The sequence below is a fragment of the Octopus bimaculoides genome, chromosome 1, assembly GCF_046866305.1.
Source record: "Octopus bimaculoides isolate indiv1 chromosome 1, ASM4686630v1, whole genome shotgun sequence".
Lineage (NCBI taxonomy): Eukaryota > Metazoa > Mollusca > Cephalopoda > Octopoda > Octopodidae > Octopus > Octopus bimaculoides.
In genome coordinates, this window is record NC_142928.1 from 140,325,860 (window position 1) to 140,342,518 (window position 16,659).

The 16,659-nt window shown below is 34.2% G+C and overlaps 1 long non-coding RNA gene across 2 annotated transcripts in view; it reads right to left on the minus strand.

The window, feature by feature from the left end:
* Positions 1–7,382: 7,382 nt before the first annotated feature.
* Positions 7,383–16,659, minus strand: part of LOC128248885 (uncharacterized) — a 46,404-nt gene continuing 37,127 nt past the window's right edge. Inside the window, exon 4 of one of the 2 annotated variants that reach the window (XR_008265028.2) lies at positions 7,383–8,440. This is a non-coding gene — a long non-coding RNA (uncharacterized LOC128248885). Of the gene's footprint in view, positions 8,441–11,413; positions 12,474–16,659 lie in introns of those variants that run through there. The other variant, XR_008265026.2, reaches the window with a different exon arrangement.

The following is a 16,659-nucleotide window of genomic DNA, read 5'->3' on the forward strand; positions in this document are numbered from 1 at the left end:
TAGTTAGATAAACTTATAAAGTGTTGGACCAATATATAACTTAATAACATCACCTGATGAAACCATTTTTGTCATATTGTACGGCTCACAGCACATTTGAGTAGGGAGTCATTGATGGCCTAAACTTATCAGTGTATCGATGGTTTGTCTGATATTTTGTCGGGAAACTGGTTCAGATAACGTTTGAATATTATACAAACATTTTCTTCCTTGATTTTATTGTTGAATGGTACAAGATCAATTGAACTAAGAGTAAAATAAAAAAAAAAGCAATAATGAAGTCATACCGGTTTACGGTTAAGTGCTGTGATTTCGATTTGGTTCGAGGGCGGACGGAGCTTCAGCCCTTTGGTGAGGTGAATTTTAATGCTGATAGTATATTTTCCACGTTATACAAATAATGTGCTTTTAATGGCAATGATAAAGAAAACAAGATCTAAGCATTTTGAAATGATCTCAGTAATGAAGGATTGTCATGATATTCATGTTTGTAATAAATGTTCTGTCAAAGGCGACGAGCTGGCAGAACCGTTAACAAGCCGGACGAAATGCTTAGCGGTATTTCGTCAGTCTTTACATTCTGAGTTCATATTCCGCCGTGCTCGACTTTGCCTTTCATCCTTTCGGGGTCGATAAACTAAGTACCAGTTGCGTACTGGAGTCGATCTAATTGAGTGGGCCCCCCACCCCATAAATTTCGGGCCTTGTGCCTAGAATAGAAAAGAATAAATGTTATGTCAGATATCTCGATAATCATTATAGTTTGTTGGATATGGAGAAAAAGTAGAGAACAGAAGAATGAGGACATCTTTTAGCTTTAATCTTTCACTTGTTTCAGTCATTAGACTGCGGCCATGCTTGGGCACCGCCTTGAAGAATTTTTGTCAAACGAATCGACTTTAGTACTCATATTTTTTAAGCCTGGTACTTAATGTGCCGGTCTCTTTTGCCGAACGCAAAATTACGGGGACGTAAGTACATCCACATTGGTTCTCAATTGTCAAGTAATGGAGGCTGGGACAAATACAAAGTCATGCACACGCACACACACACATGCATTCATATATATGTTGTGTGTTGGCACTCCGTCGCTTACGACGTCGAGGATTCCAGTTGATCCGATCAACGGAACAGCCTGCTCGTGAAACTAACGTGCAAGTGGCTGAGCACTCCACAGACACGTGTACCCTTAACGTAGTTCTCGGGGATATTCAGCGTGACACAGTGTGACAAGGCTGACCCCTTTGAAATACAGGTACAACAGAAACAGGAAGTAAGAGTAAGTCGTGGTGAAAGAATACAGCAGGGTTCGCCACCATCCCCTGCCGGAGCGTCGTGGAGCTTTAGGTGTTTTCGCTCAATAAACACATTCACAACGCCCGGTCTGGGAATCGAAACCGCGATCCTATGACCGCGAGTCTGCTGCCCTAACCACTGGGCTATTGCGCCTCCACTCATATATATATATATATATATATATATATATATATATATATATATATATATATATATATATATATATATATATATATATATATATATATATATATATATATATATATATATATATATATATATATATATATATATATATATATATATATATATATATATATATATATATATATATATATATATATATATATATATATATATATATATATATATATATATATATATATATATATATATATATATATATATATATATATATATATATATATATATATATATATATATATATATATATATATATATATATATATATATATATATATATATATATATATATATATATATATATATATATATATATATATATATATATATATATATATATATATACGACGGGCTTCTTTCAGTTTCCGTCTGTCAAATCCACTCACAAGGCTTTGGTAAGCCCGAAGCTATGCTAGAAGACACTTTCCCAAGATGCCACACGTATGTATATGTACACACGCACACACACACATATGTCTTGTCTATTTTTATCTTTTACTTGTTTCAGTCTTGTGATTCATTGGAATATATGCAGTAAATGGTAAGATACAATATGATTGGCCACCTAGTTTAGTTCTTCGTGTTGAGCCAATTCATATTTTTGTCTTGTACTGTACAAACGAAAGGAAGCCAAGAGAAAAACGAATTATTATATTTCAAATAGTATTTAACGAGTGTGTGTGTGTGTGTGTGTGTGTGTGTGTGTGTGTGTGTGTGTGAGTGTGTGTGTGTGTGCGCGCGCGCGTGATGGTATATCGGTGAAGGATTTTAAATGCGAGAGAAAACTGAAAGCTTCGTTGCTTTTAAAGTGAAGTCTTTTGCGAAATTGGTTCCACACCGTGTGGCAGATACTTCTTTGGCATTGTCATTATGAGAGATACAATGAGCAGTCCCTGCTCTATTGGAAACCGGTCACCAACGTCGTTATTGTTCATAAAATCTAATATAAGATAAATCAATATTAGATGTTACTTTTTTAACAAATATTAATTGTATCGTATTACATAGATTACAAAACACCGTGTAAATTGATCTTGAGCTGCTGGGGTTTCATAAATGGCGACTACTGAAAATGTGTTTCATTTGTTGATTTATTTATCTATCACCTTAGATCGAGATATTTTTTTCGTGTCTATACCTATCAACGTGGAGGCACATGGCCTAGTGGTTAGAGCAGCGGACTCGCGGTCGAGGGATCGAGGGTTTGAATCTAAGACAGGGTTGTGTGTGTGTGTTTATGAGTGAAACACCTAAGCTCCATGCGGTTCCGGCAGAAGGTAATGGCGAACTTCTGCTAACACTTTCGCCACAACTTTTTCTCACTCTTTCCTCCTGCATCTAGCAGCTCACCTGCGACGGACTGGCGTCCCGTCCAGGTGGGGAACCTATACGCCAACGAAACCAGGAAACCGGCCCTTATGAGTCAGGCATGGCTCGAGGAGCAAACAACAAATACCTATCAACAGAGTAAACAATGAGGCCTCTACATGGTCTTTCGACTCGTTAGAAATAACATTCGATTTCCCTCAAGTCACAGAGTAGCGTCTTTAAAAATAAATAAATAAATAAATAAATAAATAAATAGACATATTACTTAGTCTTAGATATGCGAAAAGTCGAAGTGGTCATCGCTGGAGTTAATCAACAGGGATTAGCTAACGGAGATGTCAAGGTAGAGGTATTGTTTTCAGTCGTGTTTGCTTGTTTGTCCGGGGACAAGATATCTCAAGAACCACTGGATCGATTCGGATGAAACTTTCAGGGATGTTTGGCCTCGTGACTGGCACGAACTGATTAAATTTTGGGATCGATCCGGTACCGGAAAAAGATTCTGAATTATTTGTGTGTGTGTGTGTGTGTGTGTGTGTGTGTGTGTGTGTGTGTTCCAAAATGTAACCACATGTGGACTGTTGGCAATTTTTTTCCCCCCGTCTTCCTTTTCTCTTGGAATTTCCTTTGTCTCATGTTTCCGAAGAAGAGCTTTGCTCAAAACGTAAAACACCCTTTCTTTCCTTGTCTGAGAGCCTTATTAATACTTTGCATGCACCACGTCCTTGCGTCCTTGTTGTTCTTTTTCTTCGTTTATTTTTATTAATCATATATATATATATATGTATATATATATATATATATATATATATATATATATATATATATATATATATATATATATATAATTAATAAAACTTATCACAAAAGGTTACTGGAGAGCTCTAAACACAATTTGAGTAATCTTTCTGTTCAGTGGAAGCAACTACTGATTGAATGGATTCACCTTTATTGCAATTGACTTAATGCATTTAGCAGTGTCAAATTAAATATTCATCTCTTTAGTCTAATGGATAAAATGTTACACGCTAAATGGTAAGTAATTGTATGTAGGTCAAGTGGAGATATTTTACAATATCAAGAATAATTATAGCTGTTGCTTGTCAGTCTAATCCTGGATATGAGCTCTTGGTTATTCATATTGTAATAATAATGTGAATATATGCAGTAGGATTAGGGCGGCGTTCCAACAGAATCATTAGCACGTCGGCATTTCGTCCATCTTCAAGTTCTGAGTTCAAATTCCATCGAGGTCGTGTTTTCTTTCATCCTTTCGGGTACTCGATAAAATAAATACCAGTCGTGTACTCAGGTTGATATAATCGACTTAAACCCTTCCTCGAAATTGCTGGCCTTGTGCCGAAATTTGGAATGAATATATTCAGTAGGAATACAGTAGTGGGTGACAAAATATTATTGTAAACTAGACTATCCATAACCCCTTTAGGTCACCAATAGTTCAAGGTACTCCCCAGAAAACTGCGTATTTCGGGAACCCGTGGACCGATTTACGCGAAACTTGTTTTATTCTGTTGTATTCACATTTCAATGGTTCTTCACCTTCAGAGTATTTTCCCATTATGTTCCGGCTTGGCAGTTTATAAAGGTACCCGTAAAACCGCGTATCTCGGGAACCCGTGGTCCGATTCACGCAAAACTTGTTTTATTCCATTTGTATTCCTATTTCAGGGACACTTTACTTTCAGTGTACCACCGGTTTGGCTGCATTAAATTACAGACAAGCACTCACACAAGCAAGCACGCAAACAAAACTATCCAGGTGTTCACAGTAAAGGGCACACTGCTTAAATTAGTGGAACCCCTACCCAAAAAAAAACGCGTATCTCGGTATTCCGTGGTCCGATTTACACGAAACTTGTTTTATTTCGTTGTATTCTCATTTCAAGGGTACCTTACTTTCAGAGAATTTTCCCATTATATGCCGGTTTGGCTGTATAAAATTACAGACAGTCACGCAAGCAAGCAATCACAGACTTTTAATATTGCATAGATAATAACGATGATGATAAATATGGTTATAAATTTTTGCACAGGGCCAGTAATTTAGGGACAGCGGTGTTCTCAATTACACGGACTCCAGTGCTAAGCTGGTACTTATTTTTTACCGACCCCAACAGAAGGAAAGTCAAAATCGACCTCGGCTACATTTGAACTCAGAGCATGAAGAGTCGGAAGAAATGCCAATAAGCATTTTCTTCGACGCGCTAATGATTTTACTAGCTCGCCGCCTTAGCGATATAGTAATCATGACAGCAATAATATTTATATTAATGACAGTACTAACAACAGTAATAATTGCTTCTAATTTAGGCACAAGGCCAACAGTTTTGAGGGGAAGGGGTTAACTGAATTCATCGACCCCAGTACTTATGGACCCCGAAAGAATTAACGTCAAGGTTAATCTCAGCAAGTTAACTTTGCTTTCATCATTTCGGGGATTTGAAACCAATATATAAAGCACCAGAAGAAACGGGGTGACAATTTGTCTGACGCTCTAACGACTCTACCAGCGCGCCGTCCTAGAAAGAACAAAAACAATAATGATGAGGAGGATGATAATGATAATCCTTTCTTCTATAGGCACACGGCCTGAAATTTTTTGGAGAGTGGGGATAGCCAGGGCTCAACTGATATTAATGTCATCGACCCCGAAAGGATGAACGGCAAAGTCGGGTTCGGCGGAATTTGAAACCAGGACGTAAAACCGGACGAAATTACTCTAAGCATTTTGTTTTGGCATGCTAATGATTCTCCGAGCGACAGCAAAAATGGTGATGAGACGAAGAAGAAGAAGAAGAAGAAGAAGAAGAAGAAGAAGAAGAAGAAGAAGAAGAAGAAGAAGAAGAAGAAGAAGAAGAAGAAAAAGAAGAAGAAGAAGAAGAAGAAGAAGAATTTTTCAAATTCTGTCACAAACCCAGCAATTTTAGGGGTTGATTACATCGATTCCAGTGCCAAGGTGGTACTTTTATTAATCGCATTAAGATCAAACACGAATTTGATCTCCGAATTCAAACGCACAACGTAAAGAGCCGGAAGAAATGCCGCTAAGCTTCTTGTCCGACGCGCTAATGATTCTACTAATTCATCGCATAAATAACAACAACAACAAAAATGACAATAATAATGTTTTTTTTATTTGCTACAAGTGCTGGAATAGATACAGAGAAAAAAAGGAAAAGAATAAAGAAGTTTACAAATGTGCGGACGAAAAATTACGCTAAGACAAAGGGAAAGTCATATAAATTTATGCCTGCAGAGCGTTACTTTCTCGATTTCTTTTTTACTTAAAAGTTGTTTTAGTCAATAGGATACCTGTTGCTTCCTCAGTACATAAATTATATTGTGTTCTTTGGTGTTTTTGTAAGGTGTATCCTTGGTTAATATTTTTATTGAGAACTATATTCTAAATTGGGTTCCTTCAAATACCAGAGATAGCTTGATAACACTGCTGGATTCCTTATTGATGATTTTCTAAATGAACAAAGATTAGAACAATACATTCCTCGTTTGAAGAGCTAGTGATAATATTGCACTGCTATACTACATTTTCCCTAGTAGTTTGAGTTGATGGAACAATAACTGAGGTTTCTAAAATTGAAATTGTATCCATAGATGCTATTAATATTATCGCTAGGTGCATTATTGGTGTGTTTATGTTCCCATAACTTAGCGGTTAGGCAAAAGTGACCGATAAAGTTAATACTAGGCTTCTAAAACCAATAAGTACAGGGAGCTAGTCATTCATCTAAAAATCCTTCAAGACAGTACCCCTTAATAAGAGGAAACGATATTCTGCGCTAACTTTGGAGCTCGAAAGTAAGACTATTTCGCAGTATTTGGCTTAATAATTTTATAACACTTGTGTTCACCGAGGGAATGTTTATTGAGTAGGAAGGAGAATCTTTCACTGATTACCGTGACGAATTCAGGGTTGTATGGCGGATTAAACCAGGTTATGTTCGTATGTTTTCATATATTCCAATTACAAGGTCTAATTCTATCCGTCCTGATATATGAGATTTCTTCGGTGAGCACACTGTTTCTTATGGCTTGATAGTGACGTGGGGTGCTACCTTTAAAAATTTCTTCATTAGCTGAGATTCCAGAAGCCTGATTTAAACAGGTCTCTTTAAATTATAGACTTAGCGTGGTTTGAGAATTTGTAAATATAGCGTAGTAACACGTAATGAAACACTATATCTGTATCACGTATTGAGAAACAATTTTCAGATTCAGCTTCGTTTGAACCTTATCAACACAGAAATAAATATATATGTTCGTGTGTTTGTGTGTTTGTGTGTTCCTGTAAATTCATAAGTATACATATATATATATATATATATATATATATATATATATATATATATATATACATATATATATATATATATATATAATAAGCAGGTATATATATACATGTGTATATATATATATATATAAATATATATATATATATATATATATATATATATATATATATATATATATATATATATATATATATATATACTTGTATATATATGTGTGTGTGTGTGTACATATATAGATAGATAGGTAGGTAGATAGATAGACAAATTTTACACTTATGCATACAGGTATATCTGTGCGTGGGTGAGTGTGTGGGAAGAGGGGTCTGCTTCTTCTGTAGTACAAGAGCATAAAAGTGAACGAAGCACATGCGCACATAGAGACGCATATGAGAGTGTCCGTATTCATACACACGTGTGTAAATGGATGCGTGAATGTTTCGAATTGTGTGAGTATGTGTGATTGAGTGAGAGAAAGTGTTGACGTAAGCAGGATTATATATCCAAACATCCTACTTATCTTGTGTACAATGAACATATATCAGACTCTACACATTTCTGACAGAAGAGTATATTGAGCACTTTAATGTTTTAGTGCCAAAACAAAAAGACCATATACGTGTGTACATATGTTTATTTATGTGTGTGTGAATGTATGCGTGCGTATATATATATATATGTGTGTGTGTGTGTGTGTGTGTGTGTGTGTGTGTGTATTATGTGTGTGTTTGTGTGTATTATGTGTGTGTTTGTGTGTATGTGTATATGCATATGAATAATGTATATGTGTATATAGATAGATAAATACTTATATAAATACATACATATTGTCTTTATTATTTTGGGTTAAAACATGATATATGTGTGTATAAATAGATGTATACATGTATATTTGCATATATATATATATAGACATGTATGTACATACATATACACACATACACCCATTTACACACACACACACACACACACATACACACACACATATATATATATATATATATAATATATATATATATATACACATCCATACATGTGTGTGTGTGTGTTAGAGTGTACGTGTGTACACAAACACACAAATGCACATATACACATACTTTGCAGATTTTTTCAGACTTATGATTTTATTACTATTTTTTTCTTTTATTTTCTGGTTTTGTTTTATTTATGAGTCGCTATTTTCTTTAACTGTTACGTCGTATATTCCACTCTTCTTTTATCTGAACTGTTTTGGCCGCTGGCATACCATTACACACAGTTCCATCTCTGCTTGAAGCAAGCCTCTGTGAAAGAGATGTAAAGCAATTAGCAGTAAATTAACTCAAAATGAAGACACTTTCAATAGCCGGCGCGGAACCTCGTACTTTCACGTCTTGGCTCGAGATTTAGGCTGCGTTGTACTTAACGTGGTCCACTTGTCACATATATTACTCCAATTTAGAGTTCTTCTTTCTTCTGTTTTCTTCTTGAAAGAAGGGGCAAGGGGATGGAGAAGTGCAACTTGTTATATGTCTGTCTGTAAGTGTGTAAATGTGTGTGTATATGTGTGGGGGGGACCTGAATTCTGTTTGTATTATGTGTGAATGGATATGGATATACAAATACATAACAACAGTGCAATACATATACACATACACACACACACACACACACACACATATATATATATATACATGTATATATATATATATATATATATATATATATATATATATATATATATATGCACATATACATATATATATATATGTCTATGTTGTATATATGTATTTGTATATCTATATCCATACGTACATATATAATACATACACACACACACATAAACACATACATGTATGTGTGTAGTATTGTGAACATATATTTAAAATATATGCGCGTGCGTATATATGTGTGTGTATTATACATGTATGTATATAATTATATATAATATATATATATATATATATATACATTCATATATGAGTATGTGTATGTATGTATGTATATAAATATTTGTAGAACTATATACATACATGCATACATACATACATACATACATACATACATATTCTTGCATACATATACATACATATAATGTTTGATTCCATTTTTAAGGGCAATGGAAATATAGGTTATTGTCTACTTTTGTGTTCTTGCATTTTTGTGTTCTTGCATTCGTCCATTTCGTTGTTCATGCATTTATTTCAACTTCAAGCCGCACAAAATATTCGGATTCCTCTTAACTTCACCCAACTAAGACACATCGCTACATTGTTCGTTAGAAATTATGATACTTGTTCAAAACAACGAGCGAAGCCTTTACTTAAATTTAATGGTTGTAATTGTTTGTCTTGTATGTGTTTAAGGGAGACAAAGAAGAACTCTGACCATGACCTTATTGCAAAGGGCTCCTATATTATACGTGTGAATGGAGAAACTGCTACTCATAAAGTATAGTCAATTTAAAGGACATCCGCACAGTTGCTGAATACCTAATTTCATTCACATAGTTTAAGACGACCCAGATTTATGGCGGAAGGTTCTTGTGAACGAAAAGTACCTCTCTGTGGGTGAACCCAGAGTCGCGTAATTGAGAAACGAGCTTCTTATTCACACCTCCTATCGAAGAAAAATTAAATAACTCATATTCTAAAAATAAGTATCGTATATATACACACACACACACACGTATGTGTGTGAATGTGTGTGTGTGTACGAACGTACGTATGTATGCATGTTGTTATTTAGTTTTATTTCAAGATTTCAAGCCAACAGAGAAAGTGCCGGTTTCTAACCTAGATCCCTGGTTCCTTCTATGTATGTATGTATGTATGTATGTGTTTGGTCATACGTGCACACATACATACGCATGTACATACATACATACATAAAAAGGCATGTAGCCTAGTGTCAGAGAGTTACACTCACGATTGCAAGATGAGGTTTCGATTGCCGGATTAGACGGTGCATTGTGTTCTCGAGCAAAACACTTCATTTCAAACTGTTCAAATCCACTCATATGAAAATGAGTGACCGTGCGATGGACCAGCAGCCCGTTCAAGGGAAATTGTGACGTTCGATAACCTACCTTATGAGTTCAATATATCATATACATTACAGTACTGAAGTTGATGTACTCGATTAAACCCCTCCCCTCAAAAATACCTGACATTATATAAAATTTAGATACAATTATGATAACCATTACATTTAACATTATATAATTCTTTGGTAGAGAAATGCATAGTTCTATCAGCACATCGTACAATGTTTTCAAGCTAATTGTACAATAAAACTGCTACTTAGGTAATGTGATTTATACTACACACATAATTATTTTCTATCTGGTAGACAGCAGCATCGAAAGCTTTGTGTCTTGGTTGTGATAAAATTGCAACGATGGTCAACAGTTACCCATTGACTACAGTAGCGTCACACTTTCAACATATACAATTTTTCATTTCTTTTTTAGCAGCAAGAATAATTGTTAATGCAAGCAACCTCTCCATCAACATTTAAAAAACAGCTGTTACTCAATCAACATGAACTGTAGCTGTCACTTTGTCAATAACACGAGTAAGCCTCTCTGTCTACAAAGATAGTATATATATCCTATATCACCATGGAGAGTAGTTGTCTCTCTATAAACATCGACATTAACTGTCGTATAGTAATTTGACAGTAGTTGTCACCCAACCAACATGGATGGTAACTCTTTCTCTAGCAATTTGACAGAAGTTATCACTCGATCAAACTCAAAGGTAGTTGTTACTTTCTGTCAACATGAACGTTAGCTGCCTCTGTCTCATTCATCATGGACAATAGCTACCACTCTGTCAATATGGAGAATATCTGACAGGCTGTCATTCTATCACCATTAAACTGTCATTCTACCAACATAGACAATAGCTTGCACTCTGCCACATCAGCAGTGTCTCTTTTTCACTAAGATTAGTAGTTGTTTCTCTATCAACACCGTAGAGCATCTCCCTAACATAAACAGCCATCTGTCGCTCTATGTCAATGACGGTAGCCTTTACTCTATCAAAAGGAGCAGTAGCTTATTTCGACAAACATGTAAAATAGCTGTCCCAAAGTCAACATGGCCAGTGTAGTGGATGTTACAAAAAATACAGACAGCTTCATTGAAATCTATCGACACTAGCAACACTATTCATGTTAAAGAATTATATATATATATATATATATATATATATATATATATATATATATATATATATATATATACAGGGGTTGGACAAAATCATCGAAACACCTTATAATTTCAAACAAATTTATTTTAATATGGAGTAGGTCTGCCTTTGGCAGTAATTACAGCTTGAATTCTACGAGGTATGAACTCGTACAAAGTTTGAATGGTTTACAAAGGAATTCTTGTCCATTCTTCAGCTAAAACAGTCTCCAACTCTTGTAGTGATGATGGTGGAGGATATGGACACCTTACCAAAATGCACCATAAATGTTCAATAATATTGAGATCTGAGGACTGTGCTGGCCAGATAAGATGTTCAACTTCTCTAGAATGTTCCTCATGCCATTCAGTAACAACTTTAGCGGTGTGAATTAGTGCATTATCATCCTGAAAGATTGCGTTTCTCTCGGAAACAGTTCCGCAACCATAGGATGAATTTGGTCAGATAAAATGCTTAAATAGTTTTGACTATTAATTCTGCCACAAAGGGAAACCATTGGGCCGGCGAATTTCCAAGATATAGCCCCCCACCCCCACCCGATCATCATAGATCCTCCTCCATGTTTAACAGTTGGAAGAAGGCAATCTTGGTCAAATGCTTCTTTTGGCTGTCTCCATACGTATACTCGGCCAGTGGTCGGAAATAAGGTAAAGGATGACTCGTCCGAGAAAATAACATTCTTCCACTACTCTAGGTACCAGTTTTATAGCTTTTTACTCCATTCTAAACGCTTTACAACGTTTGCTTTTGAAATTAGTGTCTTTCTGATTGCAGCCCTCTCGTGAAATCCGGCTTTTTGCAGCTCTCAGCGTGGAAAATGGGTTCTCGAGGTGGTCATTAAGCTCTGTACTTTTGTGATCCTTTGTAATAATTTGCGTAAGAGTCTGACGGTCCCTATCTAAAAGTTTTGGTTTTCTTCCGGAATTTCGTTTGGACGAGGAGGTTTTTCCCTCTTTCTGAAAGGCTGTCATTACTTTCGGGACAGTACTTCTTGATACAACAAGCATTTCGGCTGTTTTCGTTACGCTAGCGCCTGCCATAAGAGCTCCAACAATTTGACCACTTTGAAAGTCCGGTAAATCTGTCATTTTAATGAATTTTAATTACCTTATTCTGATGATATCTGAAAAGAAACAGCAATTTTAGCAAAACATATTAAGCAACACTAATAATAAATCAAAGATCATAAAAATAAACAAGCTTTTGACGGTTTTATAGATATTTCAAAATTATGATGTTATGATGCTAGGTGTTTCCATTATTTTGTCCAACCCCTGTACATTTATATATATATATATATATATATATATATATATATATATATATATATATATATATATATATATATATGAGTAAATGTAAGCATAAGCAAGTTAGAGAAACCTAACTTTCTTGCCCTTATATTTATTCGTCTACCTGCTTAAGTTCAAATCTCTTGAGCACTACGATGTGTATTCTATACAGAGAATACCTGTCTCTAATCTATCTATCTATATGTATGTGTGTGTGCGTGTGTGTGTGCGTGTGTTTCTGTGTGTGTAATATACATGTATATATATATATATATATATATATATATATATATATATATATATATATATATATATATATATATATATATATATATATATACATACATACATACATACATATATATATATATAATCGAATAATAACATACGATGGATAATTGTCAGCTCATTACAGCTGTTACGTGACTTTTTAATAGGAGAATAAGAACATTACATCATTATAAAAGACCGTAATCATCAGATGAAAAGTAATTTTACAAAACAATAGAACTTTAATAATGATGGAATGTTCTCATTCTTGTATTAAAAAAAGTTACATAACAAGCAGCTGTAATGAGCTGACAATTATCCATCGTATGTTATTATTTATTTGATTATAATACACCAAGGGAATCTACGACTTGTCGGACACCCTAGAGTATACCAACAACGTACTATTCAAAGTAACGCATGGTTTGGACCAGCCCCTTAGACGCTAAATACTCATAGGGTTGGTTTTCTCTGTGTACACAACCGAAATATCCTATCTGATAGTTCGACTCTCACCAACCATAGACCGGAACCACAGACATTTCCCGACCCTAACTGGTGCATACCTTTTCAAATACCTGATTCCATCTGAATCTTCATCTTACTTCATATATATATATATATATATCAGCCACACTTAAGTGGCAATATACTACACTATATCGTGCAGTTACTGTTAATACTTCATTTAGAGAATTAACATTGCTTATATATATATATATATATATATATATATATATATATATATATATATATATATATATATATTACAATTAAAAGGGTAAAGGATTATCAATTTATTAATAAATTAAAAATTAATAAATTTTACCATTATCGGTGTGGAACTTATTTAAAAGTTCTTATACATTTATAAACAAAATTAAGGGATCAGCAACAGGTTGCTTCACCACATACCGAAGTTCAGATATAGCAACTGCTATCTGTTGGAGTTTCAGCATTTTTAGCTGCTATTTCTGAACTTCGGTATGTGGTGAAGCAACCTGTTGCTGATCCCTTAATTTTGTTTATATATATATATATATATATATATATATATTATTTAAACTTACACTCCGAAATCTTTTTCGGGGACTAAGTCTGTTCGGTAAAGATAGATATCTTTTTATTATAGCCACACGGGGCTAAATACAGAAAATGGACAAATTACAATGTAGAGCTTTTCTTTGGCGGGGAAAGGGGGGGATAATTTCGATCAAAAGGGATCGCGGAAAAAAAGGGGGGATTTCGATCAAAAGGGATCGCGGGAAAAAAAAAAGGAAGGGTGGGGCGATCAATAGGGATCGTGTATCACAGTCAATGTAAGAAAACGGGGAACAGATTAGGTTTATCCGTGGAGAGAAAAGCCTACGGAAAAGACCACGGTCACCTCAGGCTTTTTTTTTTTTTAAAGGTACATGAAAGTAAGTACCTTCTCTCTTTTTGTCTCTTTTTGTTACAAGTCTATGCTTAAAATGGTGTCGTCTTTCATTCTTACCATTCTTGCCACATTTACCCATTTTTTATTGAAACTTTCATTCGACAACACTTTCCTCTCAATCCTCATCCTCTTTTTCAAGTGGTACTTGAAAAAGTTGACGAGGGACTGACCAGAGAGGAAAGTGTTTGTTTGTAGACCCTTCAAACGCGTCCACCACACGCATTCTTTTTCCATAGCTATCAGTGTTACAAAAACCAGATAGATAGATAGATAGATAGATAGATAGCTAGATAGATAGATAGATAGATAGATAGATAGATAGATAAATAGATAGATAGATAGATAGATAGATAGATAGATAGATAGATAGATAGATAGATAGATAGATAGATATTGTACTTATACATGCAATATGTGTATAACTAAGGCATACAATACTATGACATTTTCAGTATATATATAAATTGTCACATGGTGCTCTGTATGAGCTTAATAAATACATGTAAAGGTATGCACTGAAATATACTACTTAGTAACACTATGACCTATACTCGTAAATGTTACATTAAATATCTATTATATATACTCCAAACGTTATGGTTAATATTTGACATGCTTAGCACGATCTTCGCTTGAGAAAGAAGTTCGTTTCATTGGTTTACAAAAAGACAATACGTCGTTTCGCCGCGTATTACGAAAACCATGGTACCGTCAAGTTCATAAAAGATAACGAAACGAACCACATACACTTTTACTTCTTTGTTTTCTCTTTCCTTTATTTATAGTATTTTTTCTTTACAATATTGTCTCCAAACAGGTGGCCGGTCGAAATAAACTCCATTCCATTGTCTTGTTTTATCTTTTGGTTCTGTTACGTTATTCGCTGTTGTCTTTTTTTCCCTCGGTTTTCATTTATCACTTTGTTCAAAGCTTAAGTAGCCGTTCTCAACTTATTGTTGACCTTCAGTATAAAAATCTCCTATAAATAAATACTCTTCCACTCTCTACCTCCCCCTCTCTCTCTCTCTTTCTCTCTATTTACCTATCTATCTATCTATCTATCTATCTATCTATTTATTTACCTATTTATCTGTCAATCTATTTATCTATCTATCTATCTATCTATCTATCTATCTATCAATCTATAGTCTGTCATACCGGCCATGACGAAGGGAAATAGCCCTGAAACTCGAGTCGCCTTTATATATATATATATATTTATATTTATATATTTATATATTTGATCCTTTATATTGAACACTCAATATTTCATCTACATTCAATACTTTCTTTCATGGTGCCATCCATTTTTATTTTATTTTATTTTATATTGTATATTGTATATTATATTATATATTGTATATTCCATATTCTATACCCCACATTAGTTCTGCAAGAATATAAATAAAACATAAAAAACAGACAGTGTTGGAACTCTTTTAAGCAAAATAATATATATATATATATATATATATATATATATATATATATATATACAGATAGATATATGGATATATATATATACTAGACGAATGTTTCACTTTCGTCTGATGTTTCACGTAGGCGTAAAATTTTACTGAAAGAGCCATATATCAAAAATATCAGATCACCACCAGAAAACCCGACATGCTGGAAACAACAGCTAAACGACATTATTTCTGGAAAAACTTCCCTGCTTTCAAAAATGCTAAAAGTGAAACAAAAGCTTTTTGAATGTGGGGATGTGATGGGTCGAGGGTGGGGAAAAGAATTTGGGTGCTTCTTTAAGAAAATTTTTCTTTTAATTCTTAAAGGTCCGTAAGCTCTGAAGTTTTCTACGTGATTACAAAAAAAAAAAGTAAAAATTCGAAAAAAGTTAGAAATTAAAAAATTAGGATGAGGAGCGGGAAATTAAAATTTTGAAAACGTATTTTTTGAGCAAAACCCTTATCTCCTATATCGAAAACATAGGAACCCGAAGAAATTTTGGAAAAAAAAAGTGGGGCGCAAATGTCACCTCCGACATGTTAGAAACAACAGCTAAACGACAGGGTTTCTGAAAAAACTTCCTTTTAAGTTTATATCGCTCATCACAAACACGAATTGCAAAATAGAAAAGGTCGGCGGAGTTCTGATCGAAGCACGTAACATGTTTTATTTTTAAGAATTTTCACAAAATTTTTTGATTTTGTCTTCTGCATAATGGAATTAATACGATTATCCAATAACAAATTTTTTTCAAATATTCCCCCACCCCACCTATCTGTGATAATTCCAAAACTTTCCGCTGTTTTTCGATTTTTAAAAAAAAATTTTAAATACGGTTTTAA